The 24224-nt window shown below is 40.6% G+C and overlaps 1 protein-coding gene across 2 annotated transcripts in view; it reads right to left on the bottom strand.

The window, feature by feature from the left end:
• Cdkl5 (cyclin dependent kinase like 5) overlaps nt 1-21726 on the bottom strand; it is a 193453-nt gene extending 171727 nt beyond the window's left edge. For both annotated transcript variants that reach the window (XM_085837929.1, XM_021153604.3), the window contains exon 1: nt 21630-21726. The gene's annotated coding sequence lies outside the window, so the exon portion shown is untranslated. The remainder of the gene's footprint in view (nt 1-21629) is intronic.
• Nucleotides 21727-24224: the final 2498 nt, after the last annotated feature.

Here is a 24224-nt window from a genome sequence, read left to right as displayed (position 1 = left end):
GGTCAAACTTATGTCACAACCATGGTACCCCAGTAAGAGAGGCTGGGGTACACATCTTCCAGTAAAGTAGGGGCCATAAATTAATTCAAAGGTAGAAAGGATGTTTAAAACTACTGGACAATCCAAAAATGGCAAAAGTCATCTACCTAATTTATATCATGGCAAATTAATTCTTTGGTTAACTTACTGCATTCCCAGAAGGGTTTTATGTGACAGTATTTATTTTACCTCAGTGTGGTAACACATTTAAAGGTAGTTTGCCAGTCTAAAAGACCTAAGTAGTAGCCTAGGGGTGTGTGAAGGCATATGATAAATAAGAAACATGTCCCAAAACTGACAGTTTTGCTTGATGGTAAAGGAGGAGGAAGGGGAAGGTAATGGACGATAAAGGCAGAGGAAGGAGGGAAGGAGAGAAAGAGAGAGAGAAAGAGATCAAGTCAAAGAGAGATTATTATGAACAATGACTCTGCAATTACATTAACTACTAGAATACATTATTTAAAAAAAACTTCATTTCAGCTTTGGCCTTCTCGTATACTATATTTTTTTTTAAACTGTGTAAATGGTTTTCTTTTTAATGTATAAAATTATTTATTGTATTAAGTAAATACATTTTTATTTAAGGAATTTGATTCCTTTGCTGTCTATCCAGGTCATCTGAAAATACGACATTAGTTTTTATATTCACTTTACATCCTGATCGCTGTCCTGCCTCCCCGTTATCCTACTCCAACAGTATGTCCCCCCATGCTCAATCATCCACCTATTCATGTACCAATGTGGGGCCAAGGACTGAACTGAAAGGGGAATTCACTAGATAGGTACCTAATATAGACAAACACCCAAAAAGAAGGTACTGGCACGAGACTCCCAATTTTTTTGTGGCAGAAAAGGGACACCTTTCACCGGAGAAATGTCTACTGAGCATTTCCTATGTGCCACATGCTGAGCCTGCACCATACCATCACAGAGTTTATAGCTCATAACAAATACCATATACTCGTCCGTTTCCCTAGACACACCACTATTTAAACTACTAGTTTTGATATTCATACACTCTTATGGGCCATAATGAAGGAAAGCCAAAATCCCAGGACAATGTGAAGCACACAATACACAAATTCACTTCTTTGTTATTGTTAGTTTTACAATTCTCCTAGGTTTACATGCCTATTTGTGGACCCATGTCTTGAAAATACCCTTTTAAGGCCCATTCCTTTTACCTGACATTTCTAGGCCTCTCTTAAGATTCTCTTCACCCACTCCCAAAGCACTCTTTGCCCTTCTTTTGCCTTAAGTCTGCCTCAGCCACTTGTCCCCTGCTTCCCCAGTTGAATGTGCTATTACCCAGTGCTTTAGTCCTGCATTTGGCCTCTCTGCTGGCTTACAGAACATCACCATTGCTTATATTGATGTCAACATTCTCTCAGTTGCCTGAAAAAAATAACAATGACACTCTACTACTCAAACTGTTACCCTAGCACAAGGTTAGCCAAGAAAGTGTCGATTTCCTTTACCAACACTGCACACATAGAGACAGACAGACTTCAAAAACACACCTCTAAATCAGGGGCATTAACTCTGGAGACTGGAAAACCACTAGGATAAAAGTATTGGCTTCATGCTCTTAATTTGGAAGAGAGGCAATTATTTTCAAGTACATACCCTGGTCTGGATGAAACTGAAAAAAAAAATTGACATATACCATTTTCAAACTCTTAACCACCATGAAAGGTAGCAAGGGAGAGCCACCAATCAAGTGGGGAGGAAGGGAGTGAGGGCAGGCAGGCAAACTGCACAGATACAGGGACAGTTCAATAAAGCCTAAGAACCAATGCTGAAAGTAAGCTAAGTGAAAAGCTACATCAAAAGGTGGACTGCATAGGACTGTAGGAGAATGAAATAAATAACCTGGATATTTAAAATAGGCACCTCTGCATAGCATGAGCACACGTAAATTAATCTGAACACATGGGCTGGAGGGCTAAGTGCGTTAAGAGCATAAAGCCTAAGTTCAGAAACCCAGGACTTGTGTAAAAAAGCCAGGTGTTACCTTTCCTGTCTCTAACTTCCTTGTCGATAGGGATCTGGGATCAGACAAGAGGATTGGTTTAGGGGTACTGGCCAGCCACACAAGGTTAAGGTAGAAAGTGACAGAGCAGGATTCAAGACATTCTCCTCTGGCTTATATCACACAGTGACACATGTGTATACAATGAGAAAGAAAAGAAGAATAGAAGTCTAACACAGAATAGTTTAATATAAAAGACAAGGTCACAAAAAATGAGATTTGAAATGCTACACTTCCTGGAGTCTGATGCCCTTAAACAGTATTAGCAAAATTACCTAAAGACACTGTAAGTACACAAAAAAGATTAGAAATCAGGAAAGAAACAGCATACATGTTGAGAAATATTAGACCAGATCTGAAATGTATTTGGAGAGACAAATGAATAATTCAAACATAATGTTGATATTTAATAAAATGTTTTATCAAGACATTAAATAACTTCAGCAGATAAATGGGATGAGGGGGAACCAGCAGAGTTTTAAGTTTAAATAAGGAAGAGAAAAAATGAAACCATTAGAAAAATATTTTAATTCAGTTATAAATAGAAATGGCATTGCTATATAAGGTTAACAGAATGGTAAAAGAGAAAAGGAATCTTAGGAAAAGTAAAGGTAGTTTCTAGGAAAACAATGAGAAGAGTACTACAGATTATAATCAATCCAGGAAGCAGTTGCAAAAATTGTAATGTGATGAGAAGAATATTTTACCTTGCAGAGAATATGACCTTTTTGACAAACTACCAAGATTCCACTAAGCTGAAACTCTTGGCTTGATTGCAGCCCTGCATTTCACAGTGTACTCCTGCTTAAAGTCTCCAACAGTCCCCCAGGAGCCAGGTGGGAAACCAGGTGGGGCTACTGGGCTACTACTGACCACTGCCTTCTTCTTTGTCTTTCCTCCTTTCTAGCCATTGTAAAATCTTCCTTCTTAACCTTATCTGTAAATAGCATACAAGGGGGCAGGAGAGATGACACAACAGTTAAGGGCACCTGTTTTCTTGCAGATGACCTGGATTTTATCCCTAGTACCAACATGGTGGCTCAAAACCATCTGTAAGTCCAGTTCCAGGGGATCTGACTCCCTTTTCTGACCTCTGCTGGCACCAGGCAGACATGCAGGCAAAAACAAACATACATATAAAATAAATCCAACAAAAATTACCATACAAGGGCATTAGATAGCATTATGGCATTTTCTTTTGAGATGTTTTTAATTTTATTTTTTAATTATGTACAAGGCGGTGTGTGAACATGAGTCCCCGGGACTCCAGAAGAAAAGACGGGATCCCTGGAGCTAGAGTCACAGGTTGTTGTGAGCCACCTGGCATGGATGCTGGGGACTGAATGTGAGCAGTGTGTACTCTTAACCACTGAACCATCTCTCCAGTCCCTCAGTTTACGGTATTTTCAAAGCAATGTGGTTTTTTAAAGGATATTCTCTTCTCCCTCTATCTTCTCTCGTCCCTCTCCCCCTTTTCGTACATTTCCCCTACTCTCCTTTCAGATCTCATGTCACATGTGTTCTTTTGCCTTCCATGGCCTGTTCCTCAACACCTCTTTTGATCTCTGGGTCTCCTTTCTAGTTTTACCCATTTAACCATTACACACACAGACACAGACACAGACACAGACATAGACACACACACACACACACACACACACACACACACACACTCACAAGCTAGAATCCAAAGGTCTTGTTTCTCACAAGCCTCTAACTCCCATCTTGCCTCAGGGCATCTGCAACTCCAGTTTCAGGAGATCTGTCATCCTCTTCTGGTCTCCACAAATATGCATGCAGTGTACAGACACAGCAGTAAATAAAACAACCTTACACATAAAAATAAATCCCCTTTAATAAACTCCAACTCCGCTTCAAAAGAAAATAAAGAAAACCTTTTCTGTGTATGTATTGTATGACTTGAAATTTGAATTTAGTTGAAATATTATTAATTATTACTAGCAATTAAAGTCTGTATGTCCCACAAGAATGGGAATGTGGATTAATTCTAGGGTATTCCTTTCTGAACCAACTCTGAAGATCTCTTTAAGATTCTACTTCTCAGGAAACTAGTTTCTACAACTGGCCAACATCAGGGTAATTCAGCAAATCCAATCCAACAAGTTTTCTTCAGCTATCATTCATCATCATGTTGTGGAGGGTGGGATGTATGCATATGTACATGTTCTTATATGCACATGTGTGTACTTGGGTATTCACATTTGTATGGAAACCAGAGGTCAATATCTGGTGACTTTCTCTACCATTCTGCACTTAACAAAGTCTCTCAAGGAACTTGGAGGCACTGATTCAGTCATACTAGCTGTCCCAAAACCGTCTGGGATTGACCTGTCTCCATCTCACCACCATCACCTCTGGGGTTACAAGTGTGTGTTTGTCACCCCTACTCTTCATTAAATGTATTTTATTTTAATGTCACTCAGAAGGGGAAATAAAATAGACATCGGAGGTGTAGGGTGGGAGAGAGAAGGGAAATCAGTGGGGGGCACCTCTGGGATGAAACTGAAATGTGGGAGACAGAAGGCTCCTGGGAGTTTATGTGGGTGTCCCCAATTGAGACTACTAGCAGCCTAGGATATAGAGGCTGATGTGGCCACCTCCTGTAGCCAGGAGGACTTCCAGTAGAGGGAGGGGGACACCAAACCATCCACTAACCTTCAACCCCAAATCTGTCCTGCCTACAAGATGCACAGGGATGAAGATGGAGCAGAGATTGAGGGAACAGCCAACCAATACCTGGCCCAACTTGAAGCCCATCCCATGGGAGGAGCCAACCTGTGACACTATTAATGATCCTCTGCTGTGCTTGCAGACAGGAGCCCAGCAGAACTGTCCTCTGAGAGGCTTCATGCAGCAACAGATGGAAATAGATGCAGAAACCCACAGCCAAACATTACTCGGGAGTTCCGGAAGGCTTGTGGAAGAGTGGGAGGAGGGATTTTGGGAGCTAGAGAGGTCAAAGACACCAAAAGGAGACCTACAGAGTAAACTAACCTAGACCAATGCAGGCTCACAGTAACTGAACCACCAAACAAAGAGTGTGCAGGGGCTGGACCTAGGCCCCCTACACATATGTAACAGATGTGCAGCATGGTCTCCATGTGGGCCCCCTAACTATTAGAGAAGGGACTTGACTCTGTTGCCTCCCTTTGGATCCCTTTCTCCTAACTGGGCTGCCTTGTCGGGCCTCAGTGGGAGAGGATGCTCTTGATGTGCCAGGATGGGTTCATATCATCTCTGAGAAGGGGAGAGGAGAATGAGGAGAGAGGGTGTGAGGGTGAAACTGAAAGGAGAGGAGGGAGGGGACTGCAATCATGATGTAGAGTGAATAAGTAATAAGTAAAGGGGAAAAGGAAAAACAGATTTGTTTTCACACAATATATTCTGATTATAGTCTCCTCTCCAACTCTAAACCACTCGACGTCTTTCTTTCTCTCATGCATTAGAAAATAGGCAGGTAAAAATAACAATAAAATAAAATCCAGAGTAGGGCAAAATAAACAGAAAAAAAGAGCCAAAACATCTACATAGTCACATAGACACACACACACATAGTCATACAGAGACATGCACACTTGAACACACAGAAAACCCCTAAGAACAAAATCAGAAATCAAGACCTGCATAGTAAAAACAAATAAATACATATATAAATAAACCCACATAAAGCATTATGAGAACAACAAAAAAAATACAATTGAATTCATTCTTTTTTTTAAACATGAGTGGTAGGGACTGATCTCAGGTCCTCATGCACACATGGCAAGTATTTTACCAACTAACCCAGCTCCTTAGCCCTACTTAGCACCAGTTTTTATTTGCCATATCTTCCTATACGTTTAATATGAAACTTAATCTCATTTTGCCAAGAATCTAATCTCTAGACATAGTACAAAGATCTGTAACTGCAACTTACATGAAATAATTTAAGTCAATCTTTAAAAAAAAATGGCCCGATGAGATGGTTCAGTAGATAAAAAGTGCTTTTGGCCAAGTCTGACAACCTAACTGCAATCCCAGGAACCCACACAGTAGAATGAAGAACCAATCCCTAAAAACTGTCCTTTGATCTCTTACTCATTCCATATACATGTACATGAATACACACAGGCACACAGAATATTTATAAATATTAATGTACTTATAATAGATAGACAGACAGACAGACAGACAGACAGACAGAGAGACAAGGCCTGGAGAGGCAGCTTAGTCACTAAGAGAGAGTATAATCTTACACAGAACATGAGTTCAATTCCTTGCACCTACATTCTAGCTCTAAGGGATCCAATTCCTCTGGTTTTCTTGGGCATCTATACTCATATACCAACACACACACACTCACACACTCACTTGCATACACACAATTAAAAAGTAAAACATAAATTTTAAAAAATAAATATTGTTTTTAAAATTTAAATGTATTCATCCATGCTTTATTAGCTCCCAGAAACCTGTTTTCTTGCTGTCAAAACCCACCATCTATCTAAAGTTATTGCAGTGCTGAAGAAATGGCTCAGTGGTTAAGAATATTTAATACCCTTACAGAGGACCCAGGTTCCATTTCCACCACCGACATCAGGCAACTCACAGCTGCTTGCAACTCTAGTTCTAGGGGATCTGATGCCCTCTTCTGGATTCTGCAGCCACTGTACAAATAGCGTACACTTAAGAACCCACATATACACAAAACAAACAAGTTATTTCCAGATATTACTATTTGATATTAGGTCTCTCTCTTAGAAAGGATATAAAAATAACAAAAGAAACATTCATAACTGTTAAAGATTAGAAACTATTTCAAAGAATTATGACTAAATTGACAATAATTTATTAATATCGATCCAGCAGTATTTGTCTAATTTGTTATTACAAATCCAGATACAAGCTACCATACAGAGTAAATGATTTACCTGCCTAGCACTTTTTAAAAAGGATTTATTTGGTAGGGCCACAAGCCTCTTCCGGTCAGAAAAGCACCGGAGTAGCTAGGGCGCAGGGTCGGCTGACACTCGCCAGCTACCCACAACACCCGCCACAGGATCTTAAGACTTCTGGTGAGTGGAACACAGCTTCTGCTCCAATCCAATTGTGCGCGGGACCAGAGACTGCGTTAGTTAGGGAAGCAGAAAACCGGTCTGAGTAGGACCACAGGCCTCTTCCGGCTGGACCAGCACCGGGGTACCGCCAGCTACCCACGACCCCCGCCAGAGGATTTTGAGACTGCTGGTGAGTGGAACACAGCTTCTGCTCCAATCTTTAAACAGTGACAACGACAACAACTAACCCCAGAGATTACCAGATGGCGAAAGGTAAACGTAATAATCTTACTAACAGAAACCAAGACCACTCACCATCATCAGAACCCAGCACTCCCACTTCGCCCAGTCCAGGGCACCCCAACACACCGGAAAAGCTAGACATGAATCTAAAAGCATATCTCCTGATGATGGTAGAGGACTTCAAGAAGGACTTTAATAACACACTTGAAGAAATACAGGAGAACACTGCTAAACAGGTAGAAGACATTAAAGAGGAAGCACAAAAATCCCTTAAAGAATTGCAGGAGAACACTGCTAAAGAGTTACAAATCCTTAAAGACAAACAGGATAACCTAATCAAACAGGTAGAAGTCCTTAATGAAAAACAGGAAAACACATCCAAACAGATGGTGGAAATGAACAAAACCATACTAGACCTAAAAAGGGAAGTAGACACAATAAAGAAAACCCAAAATGAGGCAACACTGGAGATAGAAACCCTAGGAAAGAAATCCTGGAATCATAGATACCAGCATCAGCAACAGAATACAAGAGATGGAAGAGAGAATCTCAGGTGCAGAAGATTCCATAGAGAACATCGGCACAACAATCAAGGAAAATGTAAAATGCAAAAAGATCCTAACTCAAAACATCCAAGAAATACAGGACACAATGAGAAGACCAAACCTACGGATAATAGGAGTGGATGAGAGTGAAGATTTTCAACTCAAAGGACCAGCAAACATCTTCAACAAAATTATAGAAGAAAACTTCCCAAATCTAAAGAAAGAGATGCCCATGAACATACAAGAAGCCTACAGAACTCCAAATAGACTGGACCAGAAAAGAAATACCTCCCGACACATAATAATCAGAACAACAAATGCTCTAAATAAAGATAGAATACTAAAAGCAGTAAGAGAAAAAGGCCAAGTAACATATAAAGGCAAGCCTATCAGAATTACACCAGATTTTTCACCAGAGACTATGAAAGCCAGAAGATTCTGGACGGATGTTATACAGACACTAAAAGAACACAAATTCCAGCTCAGGCTACTATACCCAGCCAAACTCTCAATTAACATAGATGGAGAAACCAAAGTATTCCACAACAAAACCAAATTCACACATTATCTCTCCACGAATCCAGCCCTTCAAAGGATAATAACAGAAAAAAACCAATACAAGGACAGGAACCACGCCCTAGAAACTACAAGAAGGTAATCCATCAACAAACCTAAAAGAAGACAGCCACAAGAACAGAATGCCAACTTTAACAACAAAAATAACAGGAAACAACAATTACTTTTCCTTAATATCTCTTAATATCAATGGACTCAACTCCCCGATAAAAAGACATAGACTAACAAACTGGCTACACAAACAAGACCCAACATTTTGCTGTTTACAGGAAACTCATCTCAGAGAAAAAGATAGACACTACCTCAGAATGAAAGGCTGGAAAACAATTTTCCAAGCAAATGGTATGAAGAAACAAGCTGGAGTAGCCATTCTAATATCTGATAAGATTGACTTCCAACCCAAAGTCATTAAAAAAGACAGGGAGGGACACTTCATACTCATCAAAGGTAAAATCCTCCAAGAGGAACTATCAATCCTGAATATCTATGCTCCAAATACAAAGGCAGCCACATTCATTAAAGAAACTTTAGTAAATCTCAAAGCACACATTGCACCTCATACAATAATAGTGGGAGACTTCAACACACCACTTTCACCAATGGACAGATCATGGAAACAGAAACTAAACAGGGACACAGAGAAACTAAGAGAAATTATGAATCAAATGGATCTGGCAGATATCTACAGAACATTCTATCCAAAAACAAAAGGATATACCTTCTTCTCAGCACCTCATGGTACCTTCTCCAAAATTGACCACATAATTGGTCACAAAACACGCCTCAACAGATACAAAAATATTGAAATTGTCCCATGCATCCTATCAGATCACCATGGACTAAGGCTGATCTTCAATAACAAAATAAATAATAGAAAGCCAACCTTCACGTGGAAACTGAACAACACTCTTCTCAATGATACCTTGGTCAAGGAAGGAATAAAGAAAGAAATTAAGGACTTTTTAGAGTTCAATGAAAATGAAGCCACAACATACCCAAACTTATGGGACGCAATGAAAGCATTTCTAAGAGGAAAACTCATAGCTCTGAGTGCCTCCAAAAGGAAACTGGAGAGAGCACACATTAGCAGCTTGACAACATACCTAAAAGCACTAGAACAAAAGGAAGCAAATTCACCCAAGAGGAGTAGACGGCAGGAAATAATCAAACTCAGGGGCGAAATCAACCAAGTGGAAACAAGAAAAACTATTCAAAGAATCAACCAATCAAGGAGCTGGTTCTTTGAGAAAATCAACAAGATAGATAAACCCTTAGCCAGACTCACTAGAGGGCACAGGGAAAGCATCCTAATTAACAAAATCAGAAATGAAAAAGGAGACATAACAACAGATCCTGAAGACATCCAAAACACCATCAGATCCTTCTACCAAAGGCTATACTCAACAAAACTGGAGAACCTGGATGAAGTGGAGAAGTTCCTAGACAGATACCAGGTACCAAAGTTGAATCAAGATCAGGTTAATGATCTAAACAGCCCTATATCCCCCAAAGAAATAGAAGCAGTCATTAATAGTCTCCCAACTAAAAAAAGCCCAGGACCAGATGGGTTTAGTGCAGAGTTCTATCAGACCTTCAAAGAAGATCTAATCCCAGTTCTTCACAAACTATTCCACAAAATAGAAACAGAAGGTACTCTACCCAACTCATTCTATGAAGCCACAATTACTCTGATACCTAAACCACAAAAAGACCCAACAAAGATAGAAAACTTCAGACCAATATCCCTTATGAATATTGATGCAAAAATCCTCAATAAAGTTCTTGCTAACCGAATCCAAGAACACATCAAAACAATCATCCATCCTGACCAAGTAGGTTTCATCCCAGGGATGCAGGGATGGTTCAATATACGGAAATCCATCAACGTAATCCAGTATATAAACAAACTCAAAGACAAAAACCACATGGTCATCTCGTTAGATGGGGAAAAAGCATTTGACAAGATCCAACACCCATTCATGATAAAAGTCTTGGAAAGATCAGGAATTCAAAGCCCATACCTAAACATGATAAAAGCAATCTACAGCAAACCAATAGCCAACATCAAAGTAAATGGTGAGAAGCTTGAAGCAATCCCTCTAAAATCAGGGACTAGACAAGGCTGTCCACTTTCTCCATACCTATTCAACATTGTACTTGAAGTCCTAGCCAGAGCAATTCGACAACAAAAGGAGATCAAAGGGATACAAATTGGAAAAGATGAAGTCAAAATATCACTTTTTGCAGATGATATGATAGTATATATAAGTGACCCTAAAAATTCCACCAGAGAACTCCTAAGCCTGATAAACAGCTTCGGTGAAGTAGCTGGATATAAAATTAACTCAAACAAATCAATGGCCTTTCTCTACACAAAGAATAAACAGGCTGAGAAAGAAATTAGGGAAACAACACCCTTCTCAATAGTCACAAATAATATAAAATATCTTGGCGTGACTCTAACTAAGGAAGTGAAAGATCTGTATAATAAAAACTTCAAGTCTCTGAAGAAAGAAATTCTAGAAGATCTCAGAAGATGGAAAGATCTCCCATGCTCATGGATTGGCAGGATCAACATTTTAAAAATGGCTATCTTGCCAAAAGCAATCTACAGATTCAATGCAATCCCCATCAAAATTCCAACTCAATTCTTCAACGAATTAGAAAGTGCAATCTGCAAATTCATCTGGAATAACAAAAAACCTAGGATAGCAAAAACTCTTCTCAAGGATAGAAGAACCTCTGGTGGAATCACCATGCCGGACCTAAAGCTTTACTACAGAGCAATTGTGATAAAAACTGCATGGTACTGGTATAGTGACAGACAAATAGACCAATGGAATAGAATTGAAGACCCAGAAATGAACCCACACACCTACGGTCACTTGATCTTCAACAAGGGAGCTAAAAACATCCAGTGGAAGAAAGACAGCATTTTCAACAAATGGTGCTGGCACAACTGGTTGTTAACATGTAGAAGAATGCGAATCAATCCATTCCTATCTCCTTGTACTAAGGTCAAGTCTAAGTGGATCAAGGAACTTCACATAAAACCAGAGACAGTGAAATTTATAGAGGAGAAAGTGGGGAAAAGCCTTGAAGATATGGGCACAGGGGAAAAATTCCTGAATAGAACAGTAATGGCTTGTGCTGTAAGATCGAGAATTGACAAGTGGGACCTCATGAAACTGCAAAGCTTCTGCAAGGCTAAAGACTCCATCAATAAGACAAAAAAACCACCAACAGATTGGGAAAGGATCTTCACCTATCCTAAATCAGATAAGGGACTAATATCCAATATATATAAAGAACTCAAGAAGGTGGACTCCAGAAAGTCAAATAACCCCATTAAAAAATGGGGCTCAGAACTGAACAAAGAATTCTCACCTGAGGAATACCGAATGGCAGAGAAGCACCTGAAAAAATGTTCAACATCCTTAATCATCAGGGAAATGCAAATCAAAACAACCCTGAGATTTCACCTCACACCAGTCAGAATGGCTAAGATCAAAAATTCAGGTGACAGCAGATGCTGGCGAGGATGTGGAGAAAGAGGAACACTCCTCCATTGTTGGTGGGATTGCAAGCTTGTACAACCACTCTGGAAATCAGTTTGGCGGTTCCTCAGAAAATTGGACATAGTACTACCGGAGGATCCAGCAATACCTCTCCTGGGCATATACCCAGAAGATGTCCCAACCGGTAAAAAGGACACATGCTCCACTATGTTCATAGCAGCCCTATTTATAATAGCCAGAAGCTGGAAAGAACCCAGATGTCCCTCAACAGAGGAATGGATACAGAAATTATGATACATTTACACAATGGAGTACTACTCAGCTATTAAAAAGAATGAATTTATGAAATTCCTAGCCAAATGGATGGACCTGGAGGGCATCATCTTGAGTGAAGTAACACAATCACAAAAGAACTCACACAATATGTATTCACTGATAAATGGATATTAGCCCAAAACTTAGGATACCCAAGATATGAGACACAATTTGCTAAACGCATGAAACTCAAGAAGAATGAAGACCAAAGTGTGGACACTGTGCCCCTTCTTAGAATTGGGAACAAAACACCCAGGGAAGGAGTTACAGAGACAAAGTTCGTAGCTGTGATGAAAGGATGGACCATTTAGAGACTGCCGTATCCAGGGATCCATCCCATAAGCAGCTTCTAAACGCTGACACCATTACATACACTAGCAAGATTTTGCTGAAAGGACCCAAATATAGCTGTCTCTTGTGAGACGATGCAGGGGCCTACCAAACACAGGAGTGGATGTTCACAGTCAGCTATTGGATGTATCACAGGGCTCCCAATGGAGAAGCTAGAGAAAGTACCCAAGGAGCTAAAGGGATCTGCAACCCTACTGTTGGAACAACATGATGTACTAACTAGAACCCCGGAGCTCTTGTCTCTAGCTGCATATGTATCGAAAGATGGCCTAGTCGGCCATCACTGGAAAGAGAGGCCCATTGGACTTGCAAACTTTATATGCCCCAATATAGGGGAATGCCAGGGCCAAAAGAATGGGAATGGGTGGGTAGGGAAGTGGGGGGCGCTATGGGGGACTTTTGGGATAGCATTGGAAATGTAATTGAGGAAAATATGTAATAAAAATATTAAAAATTAAAAAAACAAATAAAAACAAAAAAACAAAAAAACAAAAAAAATAAAATAAAAAGGATTTATTTATTTTATGTATATGCGTACACTGTAGCTGTCTTCAGACACACATCAGAAGAGGACATCAGATGCTATTACAGATGGTTGTGAGCCACCATGTGGCTGCTGGGAATTGAACACAGGAGCTCTAGAAGAGCAGTCACTGCTCTTAACCACGGAGCCATCTCTCCAGCCCTCTACCTAGCACTTTTAAGAGTCACTTTCCCACAAGAATTGTTTATCTAAAATTTAGGCACAATTTTCCAATCACTTCCAACCAAATCATTATCCTTTATTATGTAAGGATATCATGTACAAGCTATATACTATAAGCACTCCCTACCTACATCATCAACACACTAGGCAAAGACCAAGATAGTGTAATATGGCAGAATTTTTGCTTTATTCTCCAGTCCACATAAATGATAACTAAGAAGAAAAATGATGTAAGAAAACCATGTCTAAATCCCACCACCATCCAGTCTGAAGCAACACAAAGTTCAAAATATTTGGGTATCTGAATACATTGAAGGGTGTCCTATAACATGCACAGCAGAGATGATCTGTCTAGGACAATCAGAGCTCAAATAAGAGATCAAAGAGTAAACAGCACAACAGCACTGGTTCAGTATAAAGAAAACCAATTATTCTGCCCATAGTCTTATATCAGAAAGTGAGTTTTCCTTATACAATGATTGTATAATTTTTCCCTCAATTTCTTTTCTATACGTTTCTCACATATCACTAAGGCCCATTGGACTTGCAAACTTTATATGCCCCAATATAGGGGAATGCCAGGGCCAAAAAGAATGGGAATGGGTGGGTAGGGAAGTGGGGGGCGCTATGGGGGACTTTTGGGATAGCATTGGAAATGTAATTGAGGAAAATATGTAATAAAAAATATTAAAATTTTTAAAAAAAAGAATGATGCTATTTTATTTGCTAGCTTTGCAAAAAGATGAAGCCAGGACTGGGAATGTGACTCATTTGGTAGAAGGCTTGCCTGGCTTGATTGAGGCCCAGGATTTGATCCCCAGCACCACATAAATAGGATGGCACACAATTCTACTCCCAACACTCAGGGGAGAGATGGACTTAAAGGCCAGCTTTGGCTACACAGAGGTTTTTGATCAGCCTGGGCTACATGAGACTCATTCCCCAAACATTACTAATTAAATAAAATAAAACCATAAACACAAGGTAACTTGAGCTATTTGTAGTATGATTCTTCATAGTCTACTAAGAATTGTGCTTAGGTAAAAACTTGAAACTGGTCTGAAAGGTGGCTCTGTAAGAAAGGTATTTGCCAGTAAGCTTAATGAGTTTATTCCTCAAGTCCTACATAGTGGAAGGAGAGAACTGATTCCTGAAAGTTGTCCTCTGCCCTTCATTTGCATGTTCACATACCCACGTAGAGACAGACACAGACACACAGGCACACAGATGCACGCACACACACCAGATAGATAAAAATGAGACACAAACATTATGACATGTATAAGAAATTATATATTAAGCCGGGCGGTGGTAGTGCACACCTTTAATCTCAGCACTCAGGAGGCAGAGGCAGGTGGATTTCTGAGTTCAAGGCTAGCCTGGTCTACAAAGTGAGTTCCAGGACAGCCAGGGCTATACAGAGAAACCCTGTCTCAAAAAAAAAAAAAAAAAAAAAAAAGAAAGAAAGAAAGAAAGAAAAAGAAAAGAAAATATATCTTAGGGCTGGAGAGATGGCTCAGTGGTTAAGAGCACTGACCGCTCTTCCAGAAGTCCTGAGTTCAATTCCCAGCAACCACATGATGGCTACAACTATCTGTAATGGGCATCTGATGCCAAATTCTGGTATGTTTGAAGACAGTGACAGTATACCCACATACATGAAATAAATAGATAAATCTTTTTTAAAAAAGAAATTATATTTTAAATACATCATTTACGATATCACTGGAGTCTGTGGCCTAGTTGTAACAGATAAACTGAGTTTCAAAAACTATGTTTCAAGGAGAATTTTTTTAAATGATTGAAATATTCTGAAAATTGACAGTAGTGGCTATAAATCTCCATAAATTTATTAAAGAATGATTAGCATACTTTTTTAATAAGAGATACTTTTGCTGGGGGGGGGGGGGTGGAACTGCACATCTTTAATCCCAGGACTAGAGAGGCAGAAGCAGGTGGATCTTTTTGAGTTCAAGGCCAGCCTGGTCTGCACAGTGAATTCCAGGCAAACCAGAGCTACATATTGAGATGGTTGTTCTAAAACAAGTGTTAAATTGTATGTTGGAAAGCTGTACTTTGTACAGAAATCAACAAATATTTTCAAGGCTCCATCTATGCACAACATCTCTCTGATCTGGCCAAAAAGATTTCTGGTCCCAAGGCTCTATAATACCCATCACTAAATGACAAAAATGATTTTTATCAACTGAAAAGCAAAGATGACATGTCCTTCTCTTCTTCTCTTCTTTCACAGGAACCTGTAAGTGTTCTTTCAAACTAATCTTTAACAGTTTGGCTGTCTTGCTTTAAAAATAATATGGCTGGCAATATGGCTCAGCCTGTAAAGATACTGGCCGCCAAGCCTTATCACCTGAGTTCAATCCCTGAGCCCCATATGGTGGAGGGAGAGAACAGACTCCTGCATTTATACTCTGACCTCCACACAAGTGCCATGGCAATTGGATGACCAGCCACACCTACACACAAAAGAAACAAATGTAATAAAAATGTGAAGAGAAATCAACATCCTTCTCCTCTTCATCATCATCATCACTACTACTACGACAACCACCACAAAGTATTACCTAGAAAACTACCTTTTCTATAATTATAATAATAATAATAATAATAATAATAATAATAATAATAGCATCTTAGGGCTGGCTTTAAACTCACTGCGTAGCCAAGAATGACTTTGATTATCTAATCTTCCCAAGTACTAGGATTCTAGGCATATGCCACCACACACAGTTTACGGAGGGCTAGAGCTTGGTGCCTCCTGAATGCTAGAGATTACAGATCTCTCTTCCACCTCCGGTGTCTGTGGTGCTAAGGATCCAACTCAGGGCTTTGTGGAAGTTAGACAAGCACCCCACTGAAAGGCCTACAACTCAGCCCCACAATTCTGCTTTCAAGAGCAAACATTTCATTAGAGGTCAATCTCTATGTATTAAGATACCAGAACGGGGGAGGGGCAGAGAAATGGCTCAGGGGGTGGGAGGGCTTGCTGCGCTGTTCTTCCAGAAGGCCAGAGTTCAATTCCCAGCACCATACCAGGCAGTTAAAACTTCCTATAACTTCAGCTCCAGAGAAACTAACTAGATGCCCTCTTCCAGCCTCTTGGATACCTACACACATATACACAAAAATAAAAAAAAAAATTTAAAGAATAAGAACAAGGGCTGGAGAGATGGCTCAGTGGTTAAGAACACTGACTGCTTTTCCAGAGCTCCTGAGTTCAATTCCCAGCAACCACATGGTGGCTCACAACCATCTGTAATGGGATCCGATGCCCTCTTCTGGTGTGTCTGAAGACAGCTACAGTGTACTCAAATACATAAGATAAATAATTTTTTTAACAAAGAAACAAGAACAATGTACCTCTTTAAACTTTACCTCTCAGTTTTATTTTACTTAAGTCATTATAATTACTGAAAAGATATCCATCTGGAAATCGTAATAGCTGCCACTTCAAGCATATACCTAGCCAGGCCTGGAAGTTCAGGCCTGTAAATTGCAGCTCCAGGCAGAATTCTTCATCAAGACAGGAAAAGATTGCTCAAGTCTTGTCTGGAATACAAAAGGTGAGTTCCTTTACTGGGGAAGAAAAGTGGGATTAGGAGGATACTATTAGGAATGTAACTAATAGTAGAGGACTTGCCTAGAATGTGCAATACCCTAGCAACACATATCTACAAAGACAAAACTGAATTCAAAGGATATCTTCATAATCTTTATTTATTACTTTATCTACATAATCTTTATTAGTAAATTTAATCAGCCAATGTAAGCCTATAATGAATATGCAGAAACATGAAGCACCAAGTGTTTAACTAGAAACAATTATCTCATTTTGGACGCACATGATTGAAACAATTATCTCATTTTGGACATACATGATTATATGTACAACTTTCATTTATGAAATACTCAAACCAAGGTATTTGCAAAAAGTCTATACTTCTGGTTGTCCTAACCAGCAGTCTTGATGGATCTAGTCTAGTCCACCATGTCGCAAGAGTCTAGGCAGCCTTGCCAATGAGGCCCATCAACCCAGAAAGCAAATGTATACCTCCAGGTCTCCCCAGGCACAATGTACACAATGAATTCAAAACAGGCTTAAGGAACCACACTCTTTAAAAGAAGCAGAAAGCAGGGCTTGGAAAAAGCACAATTTCAAGTCAGACCGGTTTGTATGGCAATTTTGCCTCTTCTGCTGACTAGCTAGCTAATATGTGCAAATTATTTCTGAGCCCGTCTGACATGTATATGAGATATAAGGAATATCTACCTTGGAGAAAGGCTGTGAGCACACATGCATGCACGTGAATAAATAATTTGCCATAGCATCTGGTATTCAATAGTGGTCAATGGATTATGAAAATTACAGAGCAGACTATATACAAAAGAGAGGCTGTACCTAAAACGTCTGATGAGAACTACCCCCAAAACAAATATCTTTAAGTGAAATGGCTTAATTCAATGTATTGACAACAAATTTCCAAGAGCCTGGTCCTTTTAATCTAATAAATAGCTTTCTGTTAATTCCCAAATCTGAAATATTTAAATGTTAAATATCTCTGTAGGTAGAAAATCCTCTGTCTCAGTTTTCATATCCACTGATGGAAATGCTTCCCAAATTCATATCTCCATATGAAGAAGTGTATAAACTTAAATGAGAAATGAGACTCGACATTTAAATAATTCACTAATGCATGCACTGCTCCATATAAAGGAAAATTTCTAAAAATAAATGATATCAAAATGTTAAATCTAGACCAAACATATCCCAGCACCTGGGAAGCCGAGGCAGGAGGATTGCCACAAGTTCCAGGCCACCTTGGGCTACACTGTTAGTTCCAAGGAAGCCTGAATTAAAAATGAGACCCTATCTCAAGAAAATAAAAAGCAAAAATCCGAATGCTAAAAAAATGAATTATCAAAAAAATGAAAAAAAAAAAACAAAAAGGAAAGATTTTAAGATTGAAAGCAAAGTGGATCCTCATACAGAGAGCTTAAATGCAGACTACCCTCCCACTCGCCTCTGTAAGGAGCCAATTCAAAGCCACGTACTCTGCCTGAGTTACAGCTCCAGTTCTAATTGTCTTGATTTTGCCTTATTTTTTTAATTTGAATAAGTGGTCCTGACACAATTATCAGCTGGTGTGCAACCTTTGACATTTTATCTCCTCCTGTCAAGAAATTTGATGTTGCCAAAAATAAAACTTTAAGATCTAAAGTTATCTGATTCTGAATAAAAAAATCTTTTTGAATCAGAAAACAACTAAATATCTCAAATCTTGCTGGTGTTGTACTAGAGAGTTATATAAAAGATCTTCCTCCTATTTCAGATGTAGGCAAGTGGACTGCTTTGCTCACTTTAAATGACTCATGTTATTATTTGACATCAATTTGTTATACTAGAGTATCATACTCTCACACTAACTGCCAAAAATAAAATTTCATATTAGCACACTTTCAAACAGCCAAACATTAAAATCCTATTAAAATAAAGGAGATCACCACCAATGCTGTGAAAATGGAAGAAAAGGGTGAAAATGTTAACAGATAAGAAAATATTCCCCAGCTCACTTCTGTACAAATTTCCTACAAGCGTATATCTTAGCTATAGCTCAATGTTCTATTATAAAGTAAATGGAAATGTAAACCATCCTGCAAAAGGAGCTGCTGTCGTTTTCAACAATGCAACTGTGGCTGAGAGTCTCTCATAGATTCCGAGCCAGTGTGGAGAAACAGGTTGGGGGAAAATGCATACTTAGAGGGATTTTTCCACCTCTGTATTGAAGGTTTGTAGTGTAAGAATATTACACCTTCAAAACAGAAAATGCCATGTAAAGTCTGGTTCTTCTTAGATGTAGACTATCTGGAACAGAATGCATTTAATTCAATCAGTCAACCTTCTATTCTTCATTTATATGAGATGGCCCTGCAATTTCTCTCAATGGAAACCTTTAAAAAAAAAAAACACCTCAGGGAGCATACTAGCTGTATCTCTGATTTAAGTAACTCCAAGACCCTTGCATAAACAACAAAATCAGAACCCTGACAGGGGTGCTTAAGGAGTCCCTAAGGCATTAATATAAGACTAAGCAGTGATAAAAGTAATGCCTCCCTAGGGAAGAAATTTTATTTCTGAATATTTTTTCTAACATACTAAGTTCTTTTTTATTATATTTAAAAAAAAATAGGCTTAGGAGCTCTGCTAAATCCATACAATGAGGACAGTAAACTCTTTCTATTTCTACCTAACAAATGAACCACTGCACTGACTATGTTCAAAAGACAAGCCAATTCCAAAGAATTTGATGCTCTTTCCAAAAAGAGAAGCCCTCTTCCCAAGTACTCAGAAATGGCGGACTAGTAAACACTCTTGGAATGGTTAACTTTATTTAGTATGCCTCTTTTGGAGTTCTAGTCTTTAATGCAGCCAAATGGTATTCTTCTCCCTAATTAGGTTGCCCTGTACTTGTGCAAAGCCCAGCACACACAGTGTTGGCAGCTTTAGTTTTACAGCTTCTCTCTTCTGGCTCCTTCTCCCCTCACCTCCCCTCCTTACCCCACCCCATCCCACCACCCAAAAAAGATTTCCTTTTCAACTGTTCTCCTCTAGGCATTTGTCAACAGAAACACCCACTGGTGGTGTCAAACTGGTAATACTGCTGCAGGCTTCCTTACTCCCATTTCAGCGTCAACGCCAAAAAAGCTCCAACCCAAAATAGTACTTTTAATAAGGAAAAGGCTTGTTGGGTACTTAAATCTTCATTCTCGGAAAGATGGAGGGAGGCCTTTTACGTTTTTATTATTAATGAATCCTAGTTGGGTTATTAAATGTAAGATCATACTCCCCCTTCAAAGCCAGATATACAGGGATAAGAAAACACACCCGTTCTGCATTTTACTGAAACATTTTAATACACTTAAAGGAATTAAAAACGAATTTACATCTAAATGTTATGCAGTCTGTAAATTCCAAAGTGTCTCTCAGTCAAAATGTCTTTTTTGTAACCCTACAGCAAGAAACAAACAAGCTGGAAGTGTTCCAGCAGATGTTACCTAAAACCCTAATCCTATATTCTATACATATTTATGCCTCTTTTTTCCAGTCAAATACTCTCAGACAAATTAATTTGTGTAATCTTTTATACTGCCTACATAACCATTACGTTCAAACAAGCCTAAATCAGATGCGCGGAAAGAAATTATTCTGTGTCAATACTTTCTAAAATCAGCTTAAATTTCAGCCAATTAAAAATAATTGTGTTAACAGAATACTGATCTGCAACTATTTAAATATCACAGCATCCTTCTAGTCTGTCTATAGAGATACTAAGGTCAGGCTTTTCTTATCCAAGCATCTGTGCCATGCCTAACTCAAGTGAAGCGAAAAATCAAAACCCCCAAGAAAGATCTGCTTTTACACTGAAATATGCCCAGGTTATTTTTTACCCCAACGTGGGCACAAAAGAAAAAGAAAGAAAGAAAGAAAAGAAGAGAAGAGAAGAGAAAAGAAAAAAACGTGTCAGTGCGAGAAGGACCTGTTCGTTCTGGCAGATGGTTCCAAACCCCAGGATTCAATTTCTATGAAGGTCCAAAGGGTAGGAAGGTCTGAGAAGAGGTCAATTTCTGCTTCTCTGCCAGCACGCCAGCCGTGAACTTCACAGTAACGCCTGAAACTTGTCCTGTGGAAGGTGGCAGAAACCTGCGGGGTTGCAGGCGGGGCGCTCGCCCACCCTCCCGGGCAGCCAAGGTCAGAAGGACCGGGGCTGAGAATCATAGCTGCCAGCGAGTCCCGGGCTCTCTGGGAACTTGGGCGGGGGTTTCGGGGGGCCCTCCTCGGCGCTAGCGGAAAAGGGCTTCCCTTGCTGCAAGCCCGGAGAGCCCTGGCCACGGGGGCAGCGGGGTGGGGACACCGCAGACCTGCAGCAAAGGGGAGCCCCGCGGGGTCCGACCTCGACCTACCTTACGTCTAGCACAGCCCCCTCTGTCTCCTGGCACCAAAAATTCCAGTCCCAGCCCTTCCGGGAAGACCCTAGAGACTCGTGGTGGGTCGCCGAGGGAGACTCCAGCTTGGGACTCCCTCACCGTGTCTCCCCGTTGTGCAGGGACCGGCGCTGCTACCCCTTCTGTTTCCCTCCTAAGTGGATCGACTGGGTTCCCTCTCTAAAGACGAGCTAGTGGACACACGGCCAACATGAGACGGCCTGACGGGCGGACGCAACTACTCACCCAGCCGAGTCCCCCACCTCTATCGGGGAAGCCTCCACTCTCGCGGCCGCCGTCACCGCTTTACCTTCCCTAGCGGCAGCGACAAGTAATCGAAACCTCCGGCCCCGCCCTCTCGCCGGAGCGAACGCGCAGCCTAATTTGATGATCGCACCGCCCCCGTCTGCCCATTTGGCCCAATCGGCAAACTCCTCTCATTCCGCTAGGTCCCGCCTTAGCCCCGCCCACCAATAGGCGCCAATGAAGAGAAAGCGCTCGTGCTCGAGTTCGGGCTCGCGCGCCCCGCCCACGCCGCTCGTTCTCGAGTCCCCCAAAATCCTAGAACCAGGATTTCTTGTACTAGCCTTCTACTACACGAACGCGCTTATGCGCGCTCACGATGCTCCTCCTGGGGCACCAGGTTTGGTTGCCCTGCCAGGCCCTAGCAACCTGGGCTGCTAGGCTGGGAGGGGCGGGGCTCAGGCTGCGAGCCTACGTGGGGAGGGGGAAGTGAGGGAGGAGTAGGATAAGGGGAGGGAGAGATCGTGACTGAGAGAGGGGTGGATGCGGGGGTTGAGGGGGGTGAGGAGGCCCGGGAATCCACCTGTCACTGCGGTAGAAAAAAAAAGGGGGGAATCCTGCCTGCAACGCAGCTATCCTAGCCTCCCTCTCTGGGGACCAGTGAGCGGAGTGGGTGGAGGGCGGGGACCACATTTCGGGCGGGAGCCCGGGCACTACTTGAAAATAAAGGACGAAGGATGGCTCATCTCGGTCGTAGGTTTTTTTTTTTTTTTTAAAGATATTGAAGTCCATTGCTGCTCCTAACTGTTGCAGCTGTGCGTGCACGAGCGCGCAAACACATTCATATGCACGTTCATCTCGCAGCCTGCGATTCCCTGGGGTGACTTAAGAGCAAAGAACTGGCAGCCCGAGGATTCCTTACACAGCAGCTGGACGCGTGCAAACCGCGGCGGCCGGGGCTGCAGCAGCAAACCACAACTCTACTCCAGTCCGACGCTGCTCTGCTTTACACGATTCCCCAGCTGGTTTAAAAAAAAAAAAAAAAAAAAGCAATGAAGTCATCGCCGCACCAGTAGAAATAAAAAGATCTTAAGTCCCAGCGCGAATCGAGCTTCCAATGAGGATGACTAGTGCATACAATATAGTTCCAGTGCACTTTTTTTAACTAAGAAAAAAAAATCTTTTATGAAAGACCTTGCAGACAAATCTATGAAAAGCTGCATGATTTCCACCTTAAAAAAGAAAGCAGAGAGGAAGAAAAGGGTTTTTTGGTTTTTTTTTTTCTGGTTTTAGGGACAGAAAATAAGCAGTGCATGACATCGAAGATGCCACCAAGTCAGAAATTAATTTTTTTTGTAATAGAAAATAGATATCTTGGATAAAATCCATTTAATCTACTCCTGTCTTCAATCTGATAGCTATACAATGGGTTTGTCTACTTGAAACCAAGCTAATAAGATTATTCTTTTTCATAACGTGGTGAGTATTTCATAAGCAATTGAAGGCACCCACTTTCTCAGGAAGCATATTAGAGAAATTTCCAGGTAGGAGCAGGGAATTAACAGTGAGGGAAAATGGAGTCAGGCTTTGCAGAGGCTCCTGCCTCTTCCAGTTGCAAAATCACAGTGCTGTGACCTCATGCTTCACCCACGTGGAGCCAGAATTCCTGGGACAATCGCTGCATTATCACCCCCTGTCAGTGCCTTTGTACTAGAAATTTCAGCCGCATTGCCTTGGAGTCAAAGGAAGGATGGTTTATCTGAACACTCTGAGAAGAAGGTAAGGAAAAAAACAGTAACAGAATGGCCACAGATGTAAGTTCAATGTCGTTTTAAGTCGCTGTATTAGATGTTTTCCAAGGAGCCATACCATGGACAAGCACAGCCTTTCACTGAAGGACGTTTGCTTTGATCTGGTTTTTAGTACTGGTTTATTGGAGCCACATCCAGTTCAGTTAATTCTCTTTTTGAGAGAAGACAAGACATTCTAAGTGTTTTAAAAAAATACCACGCTTTCATTTACCTGAGGTCCTTTCTTCTGTAAAAAGAGCACTAATAGTTCCCTGCAAATGCCTACTCCATAGCAATTCTACAGATATTTAGGGCTGACAGAGAAAACACAGGTTTCCTCCATAAATTTGAGTTTTACATAAACAAATAATAGCTTGTAATACATGTGTCGTATCCAAATACATTCAGGACAAAGCTAGAAGACTGATTAAGTCTTTTAATCACTGTCTAAAAAGAATTTCATGAACCGCCCTTCTGGGCAAACTAAATAAATCTGTAGTATTTGTAGAAAGAGATACACATACTGAAAAATGAGTTGCTATTTATGTGAAATTCACATTTAACTGGGGGTCCTCTGCTTTTATTTGCCTCTTTGCACAACCTGATACTGTTACACACATTATCTCTAATCCTCACATGTCTCAGCAAGAGTCTAGCCACTTCCAGATGGAGAACCAGCCTCAGAGCCTCCTTCTCCCCTAATGGAACCCCCCACTGTTTTCAGATATCCAGGCCCTTCACACATCAAGAGGCTGAATCTAATTTAGTCTCAGTCAATCCTATGTGGCTTGATTAGACTAAAAGAAAA

Source organism: Mus caroli, unplaced genomic scaffold (genome assembly GCF_978045245.1).
Source record: "Mus caroli unplaced genomic scaffold, Mus_caroli_1 scaffold_5, whole genome shotgun sequence".
Classification (NCBI taxonomy): domain Eukaryota; kingdom Metazoa; phylum Chordata; class Mammalia; order Rodentia; family Muridae; genus Mus; species Mus caroli.
This window is presented reverse-complemented; position numbering and strand designations above follow the sequence as displayed.